Source organism: Podarcis vaucheri (assembly GCF_965113315.1).
Source record: "Podarcis vaucheri genome assembly, chromosome: 12".
Taxonomy (NCBI): Eukaryota; Metazoa; Chordata; class Lepidosauria; order Squamata; family Lacertidae; genus Podarcis; species Podarcis vaucheri.
Window position 1 is genome coordinate 3,092,524 of NC_138750.1, and position 17,863 is coordinate 3,110,386.

The following is a 17,863-nucleotide window of genomic DNA, read 5'->3' on the forward strand; positions in this document are numbered from 1 at the left end:
GCAGGGGGTGGGCTCTCTGTTCCTGAATGGGGTAACCATGCCTCTGAAGGAGCAGGTACACTACCTGGGCGTCATTTTGGACCCACAGCTGTCAATGGAGGTGCAGGCCAATTCTGTGTCCAGGGCAGCTGTCTACCAGCTCCACTTGGTATAATGGCTGAGACTCTACCTGCCCACAAACTGTCTCACCAGAGTAGTGCATGCTCTAGTTATCTCCCACTTGGACTATTGCAGTGCGCTCTACGTGGGGCTACCTTTGAAGGTGACTTGGAAACTACAACTAATCCACAATGTGGAAGCTAGACTGGTGACTGGGAGCAGCCACCAGGACCATATAACACTAGTCCTAAAGGATCTATGGTCTACATTGGCTTCCAGTGTGTTTCTGAGCACAATTCAAAGTGTTGGTGGTGGCCTTTAAAGCCCCAAATGGCCTATGCCCTGTGTACCTGAAGAAGCATCTCCAGCTCCACCCTTCAGCCCGGACACTGAGGTCCAGCTCCGAGGGCCTTCACTTCCCCATTGCAAGAAGTGAAGCTATAGGGAACCAGGCAGGAGCCTTCTCGGCAGTGGGCCCACCCTGTGGAAGACCCTCTCATCAGATGTCAAGGAGATAAGTAACCATACAACCTTAAAAGACATGTGAAGGCAGCCCTGTACAGGGAAGTTTTTAATGGTTGATGTTTTATTATTTTTAATATTTTGTTGGGAGCCACCCAGAGTGGCTGGGGCAACTAGTCAGATGGGCAGCATGTATATAAAAAATATGATGTTGTTGTTTTGTGCAAATCTTGTCCTTCAGAAGAGACGGAAAGATGGCAAAAGTTGGCTCGCCAATGCATATATGCCTCTGAATTGAATTTCTGTACCATAGGATTGCAAAGCCCTGTAGACCAGTAAGGAATCTCACAGATGATCTATCTGTGATCCCTGCAGTGCAGGGGGTTGGGCCCTTGGGTTCCCTTCCAACTCTACAATTCTGTGATATTAATAATCACAATTGGTGTGCATTACTCTTACTCTGCAATGGTTTTTTTCCCTGCATGTTATAGTGCTGTGCTGAAACCTGTCCTCTGATTTCTTGAGAGTGGTCTTCACCCATGAAGAAAGCTTCCATTTTTCTGCCTTCCTTGTAGGGTGCTCTATCATTTATTCAGAAATTCAGTGGGTCCAGGGATAAGCTCACCTTAAAGTTATGAGATGACCAAGAGTGGACTGCATATTTTTCTTTCCATTAAACTTTTTGCCAGTGCTCTGCAGGCTGTGCATGCTTCCATGATGCCATCGTCTGGACTTTAGTGGAAGTTCAGGAAGTGAAGGAGGCTGGAATCAAGTGCTTGACACCCGTGCAGTCATAATTTTGTTTTGAAGGGAATTTTAAAAAATCAAACAAAAAAACTTTTCTATTGATTTATTTCAAACTAAGAATACTTCACTTTAAAAACCAACAATGAACAGCTGGCAAGCACATTGCAGGCAGTATTCCTACCTTCCAATGTCATGGAGTTTTCAGGATTTGTGAGCAGATGGTGAGGCTGTAGAATGCAGACTACAAGAGAGAGGACTCAGAGGATGAAAGGAAGGATGCTCACAAAAAGTTAAACGCAACAAAAACCATGAGAATTCCTCTGAAATTTTCTCTCCTCTCGATAATTTTCAAATTTGGGACAGCAGATTTTCATTTGTAGCACAGCTTGCCACTCTGCAAGGATAGCAGGGTCAAATGTTTCATATACCCCCCGCCGCCCCTAAATTTCATCTTTCTCCACATGTCATTCTGGCTGTTGCTTAAGTCACTTCCAAATTGACTTTAAAAGTGCTAGTTTTTTCAAAACCTCATATTGCCAGCATGCATAAAATTGAAGGCATGGCTGAAGCCTCACCTGAAATTCAAGAGAAATGTGTGAATGTTTTGGTGCCCTCCTCCAATCTTCCTCCTGATTTTCATATTTACAGACACAACAGTGAACAAAGACCTCTCAAGGCACGTGGTAATAAAACCCTCTGCTGTATTCATAAGTCTCACTTAATGATTTTTTTCTTTCTTTGCTTAATCTATCTACTCACACCCACTATGGCCATCTGTGGTGTCCTTTGTCTGAGGATTTGAGAACAAGCCAAAGTCAGGCATTCCCTGTCATTGAGACTCAAGCTCTTGTGGTATCTGAGATATTTAACCAAGACTCAGGCGAGCATAAAAGCCACTTTTCACCACGGACCCCATCGCTGTCTAAAAACAACATGGGAAAGTTTGTTTAGCCCCTGCCCTCTCGAAGCACAATTCCCTGAACCAGCCCTGTAACTTAACTGTGCTGGCTCTTGCACGCTAGCCAAACACAATTGGGTTTACTTTTTTGTTTTTAAGATGTTCAGATTCTGATCTGTCAAGCATTTTGAAAGGCTGGCTCCAGAGCCCCACATTAAAATGTCTGTGGGAGCAATGATGTCATCCTTGTGACAGGCTTTAGCTGGAGCAATGAAAGGAGCTCTTATGCTTCTCGCAGCTCAGCAGGTGTGAAGCCAACACAAAGGCCATTCACACAGGAATTCCCTTACATGAAACTTAACCAGACCTCCTTCTGAATGCTGCCCTCCGCTGCTGCTCCTTTCCCCTGCCTGAGAAATGAATGGGGAACAAATGCTGATTCATTATATTTTGCTATAGAGTCTCCTGCACTGGGGGATGGGAAAGAGAGACATAATTTTTAAAAGTCATGAATTCATAGTCTCGCTTTCCCTTCATCTCAATTTCATTTCATTCTGTTCTGTTTTCTTCTTAGTCCCCCCTCCCTACACATGCTACATAAAATTCAGGGTTTGACATTCTTGAAATCAGACCTGTTAAGCTTCACTTGGAGCATTTTTCTTCCTTTTTAGGTTTTTGCTAACCTAATTTTCAAAGCAGGTTTAAAAGTCCACCACATGGAGCCTGATTTAAATTTCTTTGGTTGTAATCTATTGGGGTTTTGTCTGGAATTAAGGGAACAAGGTGAAGAGGGTGAGAGTGGCATATAGTGATTTGTGCAATATCTCATATGTGAGACTATTGCTATTATTCCAAAAGCCACAGTTGGGCAAATTTTTTTACTACAGAGTCATGGTGTGTTAGCTGGGACAGAACTTGATCCCTGTATGGACTTTATTATGACCAACCAAGATATCACAAAACTGTTGTAAGCTTTTGAGGTCTTCAGAATTTTTCATTGGCCAAGGTGTTACACAAAGCAAGAAGCCATGGGGTTGAAGGAAAATAAAGCACAAAAAGAATACAAAAATTAGGGTGGATATTGTAGTGATAAGGTCAGTGTTGACATTCAGGGTTGGCTGCCCACATTTGAGCATCAGTTAGCTGTTAATCCATGTTTCCCCGTTCAAATGAAAATTGGAGTCAAACTTGAAAAAATATGGGAGGGGCAGGTAAGCCCCACCCTTCACAATTGATCACATGCCATGGTGTGCGCACTCCATTTGAATGGCAATCCCCCCATAATTTTATTGGACGAAGCCCCCTCAGCCCCTAGGAGTTGGCTCCTATGACTGGCGTAATTGAACCCTGCACATTGCATCCGCAGGAGTAGCGACTTTGGCCTCTCCCTGCTTTACTCAAACTTCAGCCATGGTTTAAAACAGACACCTTTTTCCTTTCAGTATATCTCCCTGCTCCCTCTTCCATTCCTCAGCTGCCTCAAGTGAGACAAGTGAAGGACATGGAGCCCTCAAATATTGCATAATACCTCCCATATTTCCTTCACACAATGCATTTGACTCCTCCAGCATGAAGTTCCAGATTACTAGTTGAACTGACTTTAACTGAATAAGCTAACTGACAGGCTTGGTCTTAATATTCAAAAGAGAGAGATATATATATTCATTCAGGAGCACACCAGCAATAGTTATGAGCACAGCCAGGAAAGAAATGAAAGCACTGAGGAAATTGTATTATTATTATTATTATTATTATTATTATTATTATTATTATTATCAACATTAATAGTGGTGACTGTGGTGTCTTTAGTCTATATGGTTTATTTACACAAATCTACAACCTGAGCCTATGATAGAGGGGTTCACAGCATTCACACCCCAAGAGGGACTTGCTTCTCTCCTAGCCATAGCCTTGTATTCCAGCAGAAATCAGGCATAGCTCTCCCTCTCTGGTTTCTGCCTGCTTCTAGCCCAGCGCGCACGCGCGCACACACACACACACACACAATCTCTCTCTCTCTCACACACACACACACACACACTACTGGCTATTGTCCTTCTCACTTTCAGACAGTAGGGATCCCACCCATTTGCCCTCCAGCACAGAACAACTTCCTTCTACTAAAGACCCATATGTAGGGTCTATTAACTTACCAAGAAACCTCCCTGGCTCCTTCAAATAAAGGAATCCCCCAAACTCATCACAATATTGTGTGTGACACCAAGTGCTGTTGTTTGGAGCATGATTTCCCCTACCTTATCAGATTCTCTTTGTATCAGTTAAACCTGAAGTTACAGAGAGAAAGCAGCAAGATTTGTATCTGTTAGGGTTGACTACACAAATGAAATGGGAACAAAACCAGCTGCAAACTTAAAAGATTGACACTGTCAATTCACTAAGTATCTGCTAGGTGCTACAAACGGCATTTCTGTGCGCTCTGGTTTCCATCACGGTGTCCCGTTGTGCAGGAAACGGTTTAGTCCTGCTGGCCACATGACCGGGAAAGCTGTCTGCGGACAAACACCAGCTCCCTCAGCCTGAAAGTGAGATGAGCACCACAGACCCACAGTCACCTTTGACTGGACTTAATCGTCCAGGGGTCCTTTACCTTTACCTTTACCTTACTGTATTAATATCTGTCTTTACTTGTATTATTAATACTGTCATGGTACTTTCTACTTCTGCTCTCTGTTATGTTTCACTTAAGTTGTGGCTCAGATCTGGGTAATGATTGTGCTTTATGTTTTCCAAACTAGGGAGTAGCCATTGCTTCTTTGTCCCAAAATCTGTATTTACCTTCCTGCCGCAGCCGTACCTATTTATCACTTGCACTGGTGTGCTTTTGAACTGCTAGGTTGGCAGAATCTGGGACAGAGCAATGGGAGAAACTAAAGGACAAAGTGCGAGATTGGTTACATTATGCTCAGATTAGGGAGACTTTTAATTTGGACAAAAAAAAGGTTTCCAGGTGGAAAAATCGGAATTAGAAACAGAATTGTTAGAACATAAGACTAAGGTACTTTCAAAAATGTACAACTTGCTGTTAAAATGGAATACTCAAGATGAAACAGTTAAATCAGCCATGATAAAATGGGCGCAGGACATTGGGTACAACATTATGTTTGCTGACTGGGAAAGGTTATGTACCACCGGTGTGAAGTTCACGGCTTGTAATGCCTTGAAAGAAAATATTATGAAAATGATATACAGGTGGTACATGACCCCAGTCAAGCTTGCAAAAATATACCATTTGCATGATAATAAATGTTGGAAATGTAAGGAGACTGAAGGAACATTCTTTCACCTCTGGTGGACTTGTCCGAGAGTTAAGGACTTCTGGGAAATGATCTATAATGAGTTAAAAAAGGTATTTAAGTATACCTTCCCTAAGAAACCAGAGGCCTTTCTTTTAGGCATTGTTGGCCAGAAGGTGTTAAAGAAGGACAGAACTTTTTTTATGTATGCAACAACAGCAGCAAGAATACTCATCGCAAAATATTGGAAGACACAAGATTTGCCCACACTGGAAGAATGGCAGACGCAACTGATAGACTACATGGAGCTGGCTGAAATGACTGGCAGAATCCGAGACCTGGGAGAAGAGATAGTGGAAGAGGACTGGAAAAAGTTTAAAGACTATTTACAAAAACATTATAAGTTGTATGAATGCTAAGAAAATGCACGAAGGGAAACAACATGGCATCAGCAATTTAGTTGAAAGATACATGAGAATAAGTGGAATTTAAGATAAAGATGAAATTTGAAGTAATATTATGTTTAAACCATGTATGATGTATGATGTATGATGTATGAACAGCTGTGATCTTTTTTATTCTACGTTTATTTCTTTGTTTACTTATGTTTTCTTTTGTCTGATACTTCTTGGTGATGGTATTGTATATGTCTGGTGATTTTCTTTTGTTTAAAATTTGCAATAAATATTTTTAAAAAAAACCACAGCACAATGGGAGCTCACCCCATTTCATGGATTCGAACCACTGACCTTCTGATTGGCAAGTCCAAGAGGCCCAGTGGTTTAGACCACAATGCCACCCGCGTCCCTATTAATACAGTACTGAATGCTAGAGTAGATAGAAGAGTCATTAAGAGTATTAACACGTAGTTGAGTGAAACTATTAAATTGTAAGGTCTATCCTAGGGTGGCTTATGTTACTTGGAGGGATGAATATAAATAATTGCAACAAAGAAGCAAATAGGCAAAGCAATGATTATAGCTATAGTTAGAAATTCACCTGAAAACAATAAATGAATAGCTATTTTGGCTCAGGGCAGCTGTTCAACAAAACTAGCAAATAGCATCTAATACAGTCCTGTATGCTTTTGACCAAAAACATAACGACTATTCTCCCTCATTTGGTTTGATTCCTGCATTTTGTGGATGGTAAATTCCAGGTGTTAATTGCAGATTCTATGACAAAGAATTTAGTCTGTCTTCAATATGCTAACAACTAATTTCACTGGATGACCAAAATTTATAGTGCTCCCTATTCATTTTCTCCACATTTATAAGTGAATAAGCTACTGCAGTGTTTTCTCATATGCCCCAAACAATACACATTTATCACATTTATCCTACTAAATTCCAACAGCATTAATTCCCTGAAAACATTGAATTTTCTTCTGAATGCTTTGAAGGCATATGCTATAACTGGCAAGTACATTTTCTCTTAAGCTTTGGTTTGGAGCTGCTTCTGATTATCTCCCAGGAATGCACAACTTTACCTCGCTACCTCTGCATGACGTGCTCACAGTCTGACATCAGAACAGATCCCATCTTAACTCCTGGTTTATGCACTCTGCTTCTAGTCAATCTATCCAGTTCTGTTTCTCATTCTGGGCAGGACTTGACACTGACAAGGAATATAAGTATCTATTGATGAAGAAGTATCTTTTATTCTTCTGTACAGCATGGAAAGGGAAAATGCACCACTAAAGCTTCAGACTCGAACATTCTGGAAAGGAGAGATCATGGGACAATCTTCTTCTTCTTAACACCCTCCAGCTGCCTTGTTTCCATCTCATGACATGGGTGTAACTGAATTCCTTTTTTCTGTTCTCAGAAATTCTATAGACAATAGAATGAAATGAAATTGAGATGAAGGGAAAGTGAGACTATGAATTCATGAGGAACGGCTAAGAGAGTTGGGCATGTTTAGCCTGGAGAAGAGGAGGTAAGGGGTGATATGATAGCCATGTTCAAATATTTAAAGGGTGTCACATAGAGGAGGGAGAAAGGTTGTTTTCTGCTGCTCCAGAGAAGCGGACACGGAGCAATGGATCCAAACTACAAGAAAGAAGATTCCACCTAAACATTAGGAAGAACTTCCTGACAGTAAGAGCTGTTTGACAGTGGAATTTGCTGCCAAGGAGTGTGGTGGAGTCTCCTACCTTGGAGGTCTTTAAGCAGAGGCTTGACAACCATATGTCAGGAGTGCTCTGATGGTGTTTCCTGCTTGGCAGGGGGTTCGACTCGATGGCCCTTGTGGTCTCTTCCAACTCTATGATTCTATGATTCTATGATACGGGATTAAACACATGGCATTGTACAGCGAATGGGATCTGAACAATTTTGTGTCTCCTGCAAATTTTCAAGTGGAATAATTAGCAATGGGTAGATATAACATAGAGCATGCCTGGATTGGGAAAGTGGCTCATAAATGGATTCACTCAAAGGGATCAACAAGCAGAATTCAACTTTGTGGAGAAATATTTATGGCATACCCTCCAACATTTTTGTCCCCAAAATTGGGACGTCAGGAAGGGTGTGCCTTCTGGTCCAGGCAATTATCCACAGGGTTGGGCCAGAGTGCCTTCTGGTCCCTGCTGACTTCTGCCAGAAGGAGCGCCTTTTGGTCTGATGATTTGCAACAAGGACTTGCATCAAAGCGCTGGACAAAAATATGGGACATTCTGGGATCCAAACAGAAGCCAGGATTGGCTTCTGTGATCCGGGATGCCCTGCTTAAAATGGGAAACTTGGTGGGGAGGGAGGCAGTATATAGAAATCACCCACAATATTAATCACAGAGTATATTCTGGTACATTTGTAAATGGTTTCATGGCCATTGTTACTCCTCAAATAACATGGACAAATGCAGTTCTGTGCCTGGGAGCAAGGAAACCCTTCACAAAATTCTCAACACTCTCACCAAACTGCCATTCCCAGGATTCATTGTGAGACATTACTAAAGTCATTGGTTTAAATCCAATATAGATTTTTAGCATGAAAGCAAGAGAAGTGAAATGAAAGTGAGAGAAACCAAAATGTTTCTTGTAAGACTAATATCCAATCTTGGATAGGGATTATACACTCATCTCCAGAAAAGACTGGCGAACCAGCCAAGCCAGTTCCTTCAGGAAGGCAATGGGTTTGACTGGCTAGTTAAGTAAGACTGGCCATTGACAAATCCAAAGAGGTGGCCCTCGAGACAAATGGGTGGGCCTTTTCCCACCTCACCTGGCTGGCTGCCAGGGAACAAGAGGGCAAAGAGGGGAGGGGAGTTTGAGAGTTGGCTTGCGCTGGAAGCTGAAGACACAGACTCAGGTCTGCTCCCAAAGATGTGACTTGGGGCTTCCCAGTAAACCTAATGGGGAAGTGGGAACTGCCAGAGTGTTTGTGCTGTGGGTCCCTCCAGCCTGCTCAGGTTGTATATATGTGTAAATAAAGCCATATATCCTAAGAACATCACCGTATCAATTGACCTTCTTTCCAAGAAACCAAAACCTGAAGATTGGGAAAGGTTGTGGAAGAAAGGGGTTAAGTTTACTGCATGTACGGTGTTAAAGGAAAACGTTATGAAAATGATGTATAGATGGTACTTAACCTCTGTAAAACTAGCAAAGATCTACCACAAGAGTGATAATCTATGTTGGAAATGTGAAGAAAAAGAAGGTACCTTTTACCATATGTGGTGGACATGTCCCAAGGTGAAAGACTTCTGGGAGAAGATTTATAATGAATTGAAAAACTGTTGAAATATACATTTATTAAGAAACCAGAAGCCTTTCTACTTGGAATAATAGGTTTGAAATTGCCCAAGAAAGATGTTAGATTGTTTTTGTATGCCACAACTGCAGCTAGAATTTTGCTGGCCAAAAATTGGAAACTACAAGAAGTGCCAACAGTGGAGGAATGGCAGATGAAGGTGATGGACTTTTGGGAGCTGGCTGACCTGACCGGAAGAGTCTGCGACCAGAAGGACGAGGAGCATCAAGAGGAATGGAAGAAATTTAAAGATTATTTAGTTAAATATGTTAAGATTATTTAAACAGAATTACTTGTGAGTAACAGATTGGCCTAGGATTTAAATATGTGAAATTGTATATTACTATGGATAGAAGTCAAAATGAAAAGAAAGATGTTAATTGAACAAGTAAATCTTATATGAAAATAGTGTTGGAAAACTGCTACAATGAGCTATATGGAAACTCAGCTAGGGGGATCTGAGGAAGTCACCCAAAAATGATAATAAAAGTGGGACTATAACAGTTAGGATAAATGTTTGTTTGTTTGCTTTTTGATATTGTAATGTTTTTCTTGTTTGTTGTCATGATTGTTATAAATTTGGAGAATCAATAAAAAATTTGGGGGGGGACCAAAACCTGGGTTAGTGCAGGCACCCCTGGAGTCTTTCACCCCTCAGAGACTAGGGATGTTTAAACCACTTAGGCCACAAATCTCTGAAATAGCCTACCCACAGTGGCAGCCCTAAATGGTTGGCTTCCCTACACTCAGAAGTGCACTAGGCATTATCATGGGATAGTTTTTGGACCAGCTCTTTTGCTGAATTCTTATTATTCATAATATGTTTGAACGTTATTACTTGATTTATAATTGTAATAGTTTGGGCTGTTTTTATAATTGTTTATTCTATTGCTGTAACCCACCCTGGGACCTTATGGTGAAGAAATTGTATAAAGTAAATAGGGAAATAATGAAAGAACAATGACAACCCGGGTGCCTCTCAGAAGCTCATCGGCAGAATATGACGCAATAGTTTCCCCTAATTATTTGGCACTAAAGCACCTGTCATTCAATGCTAGAATGTGTTGTGCTTAATATCTGTACATAGACCTATCCTCTATAAATCTTATCTAAACCATTTCAGTGCTATCTCTCCTAGCATCTACTAACACATCTTGGGTGATAGTGATCTCCATAGGTTATGTACATGCTGTCTGAATATTTACACCCTCTTGTAAGTCTTGGATAGGAACTTCCGCTCTTGAACCTAATTATTATTATACTATTTCATTGACTCACCCTCCCTGCAAACCCCGTAATTGGGTTACTAAAACATAATCTGTCATAGCAAACTGTCCTAAATAATATAGTGTCATGAGTTCTGTGGTACCAGACACCTATAATTCCTGGGTCCAGTAAGTGTTAAACTCTAAGGCAGACCAACCTTCTGGTGAGGGAATCACCCACAGTGATGAGCCACTAAGAAAACAAAAGAAAGAGGGTGGCCCATTAAGAAGCTAAGGTGAGGGAGCTCCAGACAACAGATGGTCAGGGCACCTCCTCCATCTCTTAGATAGGGAGAAGGCAAAAGCCAGAGTAGAGAGTTGGCTGTGATGTGACCTGGGGAGAAGGTTGCAAGCTGGAAAAGGCAGAGAGATAGACCAACATTTGAAATGTGTTTGAATCCAAGGCTACAGCTATGGGGGAAACTAGACCATCTCGGGGTGTTCATGCTGTGAACCCCTTCATTGTAGTCTCAGGTTGTATATATGTGTAAATAAGCCATATAGTTTAAAGACATCACAGTCTCGGCTGTGCCTCATTCCCGAAAGGAAATACGAACCCTGGGGACACGCCTGGAACCTCTGGAATCTCCCACCACTCAGAGATTGGGGTGGCGGCCAACAATGCTGTGTTCATGAACCTGGAGCCTTTTTCTGCATTTCAAAAAATGTTGACCCCTTTATCCCTTAGAGAATGTTAATATAGGCGTTATACACCAAAATATACTATAGTACCCATTATTTGCATGTGTCAACAGATGCATTATACACACAAGCCTGCAAAGGCAATTAATCCATTTCCCAACCATTCGTGCCTCAGAGGCCTGGGAACTGTCACTTTAAACAAACGTGAACTACATTTGTGGAGTTTAAATAGCAAGTCACATTTATTTTGGGTCTTTTGCAACATGGTCACTCTGCAAAATTTAACATCCATTAAATGGCCTCTGTGTTTGAGTGAATAGGCTCAACTTAAGGAAGGAACCTTTATAGCTGGCTCTTCTCCAGGCCTTGAGGCTTGAGGCTGCATTCCTATGATTTGTGGTGCATGAGCCCTTCTTTTTTGTTGCAAGTAGGTAAGCCTCTGTTAGAACACGGGGCTGCAAATCAATGTCCTTTTCATATTACTCTTGCCCTGCTTTCTTAACCTGTTACAGTTCAAAAGCCAGAAAGCTTGTGCCTCATTCCTGCTATATATCATGCCATTAATTTCCTGTTGATTGACAAATATGCTACGAGTGTTTACTAGTGGTCCTCCCCTAATCATCATGTTCATTCAGCACTTCCTGGCAGGCCAGACATCTGCCCTTGGGTCAGCTAAACTCCGCCATGCAAGACGCAGCTAAAGGAGGATAAAAATAGTAGTACCACTTTGGGAAAATGGTTAGAAGAGGGAAGGGGGAAGCCAGTCACAAGCTTAACTTCCTAAAGAATACCTCGGTTGTCGAACATAATCCATTCCGAAAGACTGTTTGACTTCCAAAACGTATGACAACCAAGGCGCTATTGCTGGTCGGCAAAATCCATTGAAAAAATGGAGAAATGCGCCTCAGAAGCCATTCAACTTCTGAGGCACGTTCGAAAACAGAAGCATTCACTTCCGGGTTGTCGACATTTGAAAGCTGAAGTGTTCGACTTCCGAAGCATTTGACAACTGAGGTTCCACTGTAAAGTGCTTAAGTTGAAGACTCTGCAGAAAATCAAAGGTGCAAAAATCAAAGGACGGCAAATATTGATTTTAAATTGCAAGCATAGAGCTGTTTTACACTTGGTGCTTCATTCAATAAAAACAAAGTGTGAAGGCAAAATGTGGGTAAAGGTAAAAAGTCGAATTTCACTATGTGGTGTGGCACTCATCTCCCTTCACGTCGAGGGAGCCGGCGTCATTCACAGACAGCTTTCCAGGTCATGTGGCCAGCAGAACTAAACTGCTACAGCAGGGGTCTGCAACCCGCGGCTCCGGAGCCGCATGTGGCTCTTTTACACCTTTGCTGCGGCTCCAGGGCGGATACTAGCGAGGGGAGGAGGCGCATTGTGCGCCCCGACACTCCTCACTGTGGCGGTGGCTGTACTGGCTGTGACGTCGCATGGGGGCGGTGCGTGCGTTAGTCACGCACCTTCCCAACGTCGCCTGCCCGCCCACTACATTGTAAGGGGCATGTACGCTGGTCACTGTTTTGAAGGGGAGTGAAGAACACACACACACACAAAGGTAACTTGTTAATTTAACGTTTATTTCTATGAGGAGGAGTAATTCTGAGAGGTCAAACAAAGAAATAATAAAAAAGTGACAAAAAAGTTATTTTTATAATGACGAGTTTTGCGGCTCCCAGGTTTTTTTTCTTCGGAAACAGGTTCAAGTGGCTCTTTTTGTCTTAAAGGTTGCAGACCCCTGTGCTACAGGAACACAGAGGGATGTGATGGAAACCAGAGCACACAGAAATGCCGTTGACCTTCCCGCTGCAGCCGTACCTATTTATCTACTTGCACTGGTGTGCTTTCGAACTGCTAGGTTGACAGGAGCTGGGGCAGAGCAATGGGAGCTCACCCTGTCACGCAGATTTGAACCACCGACCTTCTGATCAGCAAGAGGCTCAGTGGTTTAGACCACAGCACAACCTGTATCCCTGAAAAATGTGGAGCACACACTGGGGCTCTCAATCAGCCACCTCCAATGTCTGCTGCATGTTTAAAGACTGTGCCCACTCTTCATGTTTTCCACATTTGCTGCTGGGTACCATGGCCAGACATGGACATAATGCTGGAATTCTGGAAGCTAAGACCCAGATGGGGACACAGGGCTCACTAGCAGTACATGTGAAAAAGATCTAGGAGTCTTAGTGGACCACAAGCTGAACATGAGTCCACAATGTGAAGCAGCAGCAAAAAAGGCTAATGCTCTTCTAGGCTGCATCAACAGAAGTCTAGTGTCCAGATCAAGGGAAGTCATAGTTCCACTCTATTCTGCATTGGTCAGACCACACCTGGAGTCCTGTGTCCGATTCTGGGCACCACAATTTAAGAAGGGTGTTGACAAGGTGGAACGTTTGCAGAGGAGGGCAACCAAGATGATCAAGCAAACCAAGCCTTATGAGGAACAGTTGAAGGAGATGGGTATGTTTAGCCTGGAAGAGAGGAGACTGAGAGGAGATATGATCAGGGCTGTAGCTAGGGGTGGTGAGGTGGGCCCCTGCCAAGGGTGCAGGCGAGGGTGGGTGCAAAATCAGCTTTAAAATATGTCCATAAATAAAAATATTGATTGCCTTATAACAAAAGGTTTCTAATAGAGGGTGAATTGAAGGGGGGTGGAGAAGAGGCAGAAAGAAGAGCTAATTTGTAAGTGGCTAGCGGGAACAATCTGGACAATTCTGCCGGGGTGCAAGATCACCTAGCATAGCCATAGGCTCAGGATATGATAGCCATTTTCAGATAGGGCTGTCACATGGAAGAGCAAACAAGCTTGTTTTCTCCTTCTTGTTTTCCAGGAATGAGTGCCACCATTTTGTTGAGAGTCAGAGTTTGCAGCTGCAAGGGATGGTAAGGGAATTGCTATCTTATTAATAGGTGTTCTGCCTGTGTGGTATTATTTGCAGCCAGTGTCCTTCTACTATGCTGAGCAATCAATTTGAAAGGGAATCCCCAGTGGTAGGATATGCCTTTGTCATGAAGTACAGTAACTCACAACTTTAATTTGTGTGCATTCAGCTTTATGCAGTTGGGGAATTAAGGGGGAGGGGACATTAGCAATCCTAATGTGTTTTGACTACACACGATTTTGGCTTTAGACACGATCCCCAAAACGTAGCCCCCATGCGCACTGAGAGTTGCCTGTACTGGAGTGAAGGGATGAAGCAAGGAATGTCTCTGAAGCAGGTCCATGCTGATGTCTTGGAAGACTGAGACGATATTATTTCCACTAGTTAGGTCTTTGATATTTTCCAGAGCTTTATATATGGTGTCTCTCATGGGAGCCAGGGTGTTGCAGTGGTTAGTGTGTTGGACTAGGACCCATGAGACTAGGGTTCAAATCCTCAACTGGCCGCAGAGCTCACTGGGTGGCCTTGGGCCAGTCACTGCCTCCCCGCCTGACCTACCACCCAGGGTTGTTGTGAGGGTAAAAAATGGGCAGTGGAGAACCATGTCTCCCACCTTGAGCTCTTTGAAGGAAAGGTAGGATATAAAGGTAACATAACGTAATGTAATGTATAAGTTCTCTTGAAACTTGCGATGGTGTCTCTGGGTGAGACACCGTGTGGGGATCCTGTAGGATCTCTTGATGTGTGACAGGTTTAGCGTTATGCCTATGGGTAGGTTATTAAGCCACATTATGAGATAAGATTTGAGCTCTGACCCTTCCTGTTTTTCCTCCAGGCCACAGATGTGGAAGTTCTGCCCGCGGTCTCCACCAGCTGGTTCCTCAATCCTAAGCTTGATGTTCATTGCTGTCGTCTTTAGTTTGTCTATTTTATTTTGGTTGCGGAGGCTTAGTCCATGCACAGTATGATTGGTATGTGGAATGTCTGAATTTAGCTGACAGCATTTTGATTTAGGACCCCAGCAATTCAAGGGATATAGCCCAGTTTCTGTAGATTGGTTCACGTCAGGCTTCCACGCTCACCTATTGATTGTTCACCACCTATTTCACCGTGACACTGAGGCAAACCAAGACAGGCCTCTGAATTTTAACTTGACAGCAGGGTCCTGTTCACTGACACGGCTGACAAAAATACCTTTGTGCATATGGCAGCTTCCTCTCTTTCAGGTCTGGTCTAGGAAGAGCTGCAGTAAGTCCTCCTTGGACTGGACCCCAAAGGAGTGGATGGACAACCACACATACACGAGTCAGCTCAGGCTCAAATCTGAGGGGCAAACCAAATGCTTGGATCCTTTGCAGTCAGTACCTCTGTGGCTTCTGTTTATCCTGTTCCTGACTGCCATGTCCTTCTTCTGGAGCATAAATGTGCACTAACTTTGAAAGCTGCATGGAGACACGGTCGGATCAAGAGCTTGGTGCTGTAGGAGGCCTCAAATATTTCTGCTTAGGGTTGCTTGTAACTAATGCATAACAAAGGAAAAAGGATGCCTTTGGAACTTGTTACTGTAAACAAATTCTTGGCATAAGAATTCTTGCAAGGTTGGCTAAAGCCGATAGGATGTAATGCCTCATTCTTTAGAAATGGCAAGGCTAAATTCCATCTCTACTGTGTGCTTAAACAGAATGAAAAGTCCTATAATACAGGCTTTCCTGCGAAGAATTTGCCTAAGCAGGGAGATCCTCTGCTCCTCTGCTAGGTTTTTTTCCTGTTCCTCTCTAGCAAAATTGCTTTTCAAAAAAGTGATCTTTAACAGATCTTTGCAACCCTGAAATAATCTGTAATGCAGGAATAGCAACTAAAGAATCCCTAGCAGATGGTCATCCAAGCTCTGTTTATAAACTTCCAGAGAAGCAGAGTCCACCACCCTTCCAGGGAGTCCCTTCCACTGTCAAACAGCTCTTACCCTCAGAACGTTCTTCCTGATGTTGAGTTGGAATTTCCTTTCTTGTAACTGGAATCCATTGGTATGGGTCCTACCTGACAGGGAGCCAGTCAGCCAGAAATCCACAGAGTATGTGAAGTTAACTCTTTAGTAACAGAAACCAGGCCAGCTCAGGGGAGCCAGGCCTAATGAGCACAGCAACCCTTCTCATAGGTCTTGCCTCCATTAGGCAGTTGTGGAGGCTGAAGGTCCCCACCTTCCACAGCTGCCAAAATTCCCTCTGCCACCAGGTCCTTTCCAAGCAATCTGAGACTATGCCAGCACACCTGTCTCTGCTCCTCCCTCTTCATCCCTCATCTTGGGAGACCAGCAGGGAGGGGAACTGGTCGCAGGAGACACCCTGGCTTCTTCACCAGTTTGACTCATCTCTGCCTCTTGGCCTCTCTCCTCTCTTGCTTCAGTTTCTGATACTGACTCTGGACTTCTCTCTGCAAGAGACACTTCCTGCTCACTAAGACCTGTTACCTCTTCAGCTTCTGCCAACTCTTCTCAGTCTTCTCCCTCTTTTCGCCCATCGTGGTCCCACCACCAATGTGCAAGCTCTAAGCCTTCTTCCCTTGGGAATTCCCCAAAGGGTGCCTCCCACCATTCCTCTGTGTCCAGCAAGTCTTCATGCAACGCCCTGGGAGATGCAAGCCTGGCCTTCGGGGGGGGGGGGGCTGTGCAAGCTTTCCTGCTTGGATTGTAACTTCAGTAAAGAGAGGCTCAGCCAGCTACCTTCTCAGATGCCCAATGCAAGAAACATGAATGCCATCTAGGAAAAATGGGCTCTTCTGGCGTCATTGCTGCCTTTCATGCTGGGGCCCATTTGGATACTCTTCCCTAGTGAGAAGTGGGCAAGTTTGCTCTGCTCGCATCCACATGTCAGGGCAACATTATTGTCAGGCTTCCATGCTCACCTCCCAAACTAGGAGTGCCCTCTTTTTCCAGGACATACCCTCTTTTTCAGGGGTAAAATTTGATACAAATTACACTTACTTGCTTTGAATGCCTGTCATAGCATCCTCTTCTTTGCTCTTTAAAATATGGCAACCTTAGACATCTTCCTTCGCTTGTGAAATGGATATTCTTTTCTATGCCACAAAATTATTTGTCCTTAATCCTGATTAGAGAAGAATGACCGCTTATGCTCATGGACAAAGCATAAATTTAAAGCTTCTGGCTTCTGTGAAAGACTCCTGGGAACTGTAGTTTGACTATTGGAGCTAACTACAGTTCCCTTGAGCAAACGACAGTTGCAGGGAGTCTTTGGCAGCCATGTGCTTTAAATAAATGGTGCAGATGCAACCTCTGTCTACATCTGGGATGGGAAAAACCTGATGCTGCTGGACTCTGATCCTCATCCTTTGCCATTGGCCATGTGGGCTGGAGGCGATGGCTGTCCATCCCTGCTCTACGCGGTTATTTTGCAGACTGTCCCAGGCGGGAGGTCTTTGAGGACAGAATCGTTGGCCAGATAAAACTTGTATTTTTCTTTTTGTATGGAAGTAGGGAGAAGGCAATAATCAATGAGGATGATGCTCATCTGTGCGCCCACTACTGTTTATTTATTTATTTTATATTATTTATTGCATTTGTATTATTTATTGCATTTGTATACTGCGCTTCGTCTGAAGATCTCAGGCCGGTTCCCAGCATAAAAATGCGGAATGAAACCACAAAGCAGACCCCGGCGCGGCTGCTTTCACACCTTTTATTTCCTGACTGCTCGCTGTGTTTCCCGCGGGCCCTGAGAGCCCCGCCCCCGCTCCGCCAGGCTCCTCCTCTTTCCCCTCGGTGGGGGCACCGGGGGGCCAACCTCAAGCTCCGCGGAGCGCGCCGTCATTGGGCAGCACCGGCCACGGGGCGCTG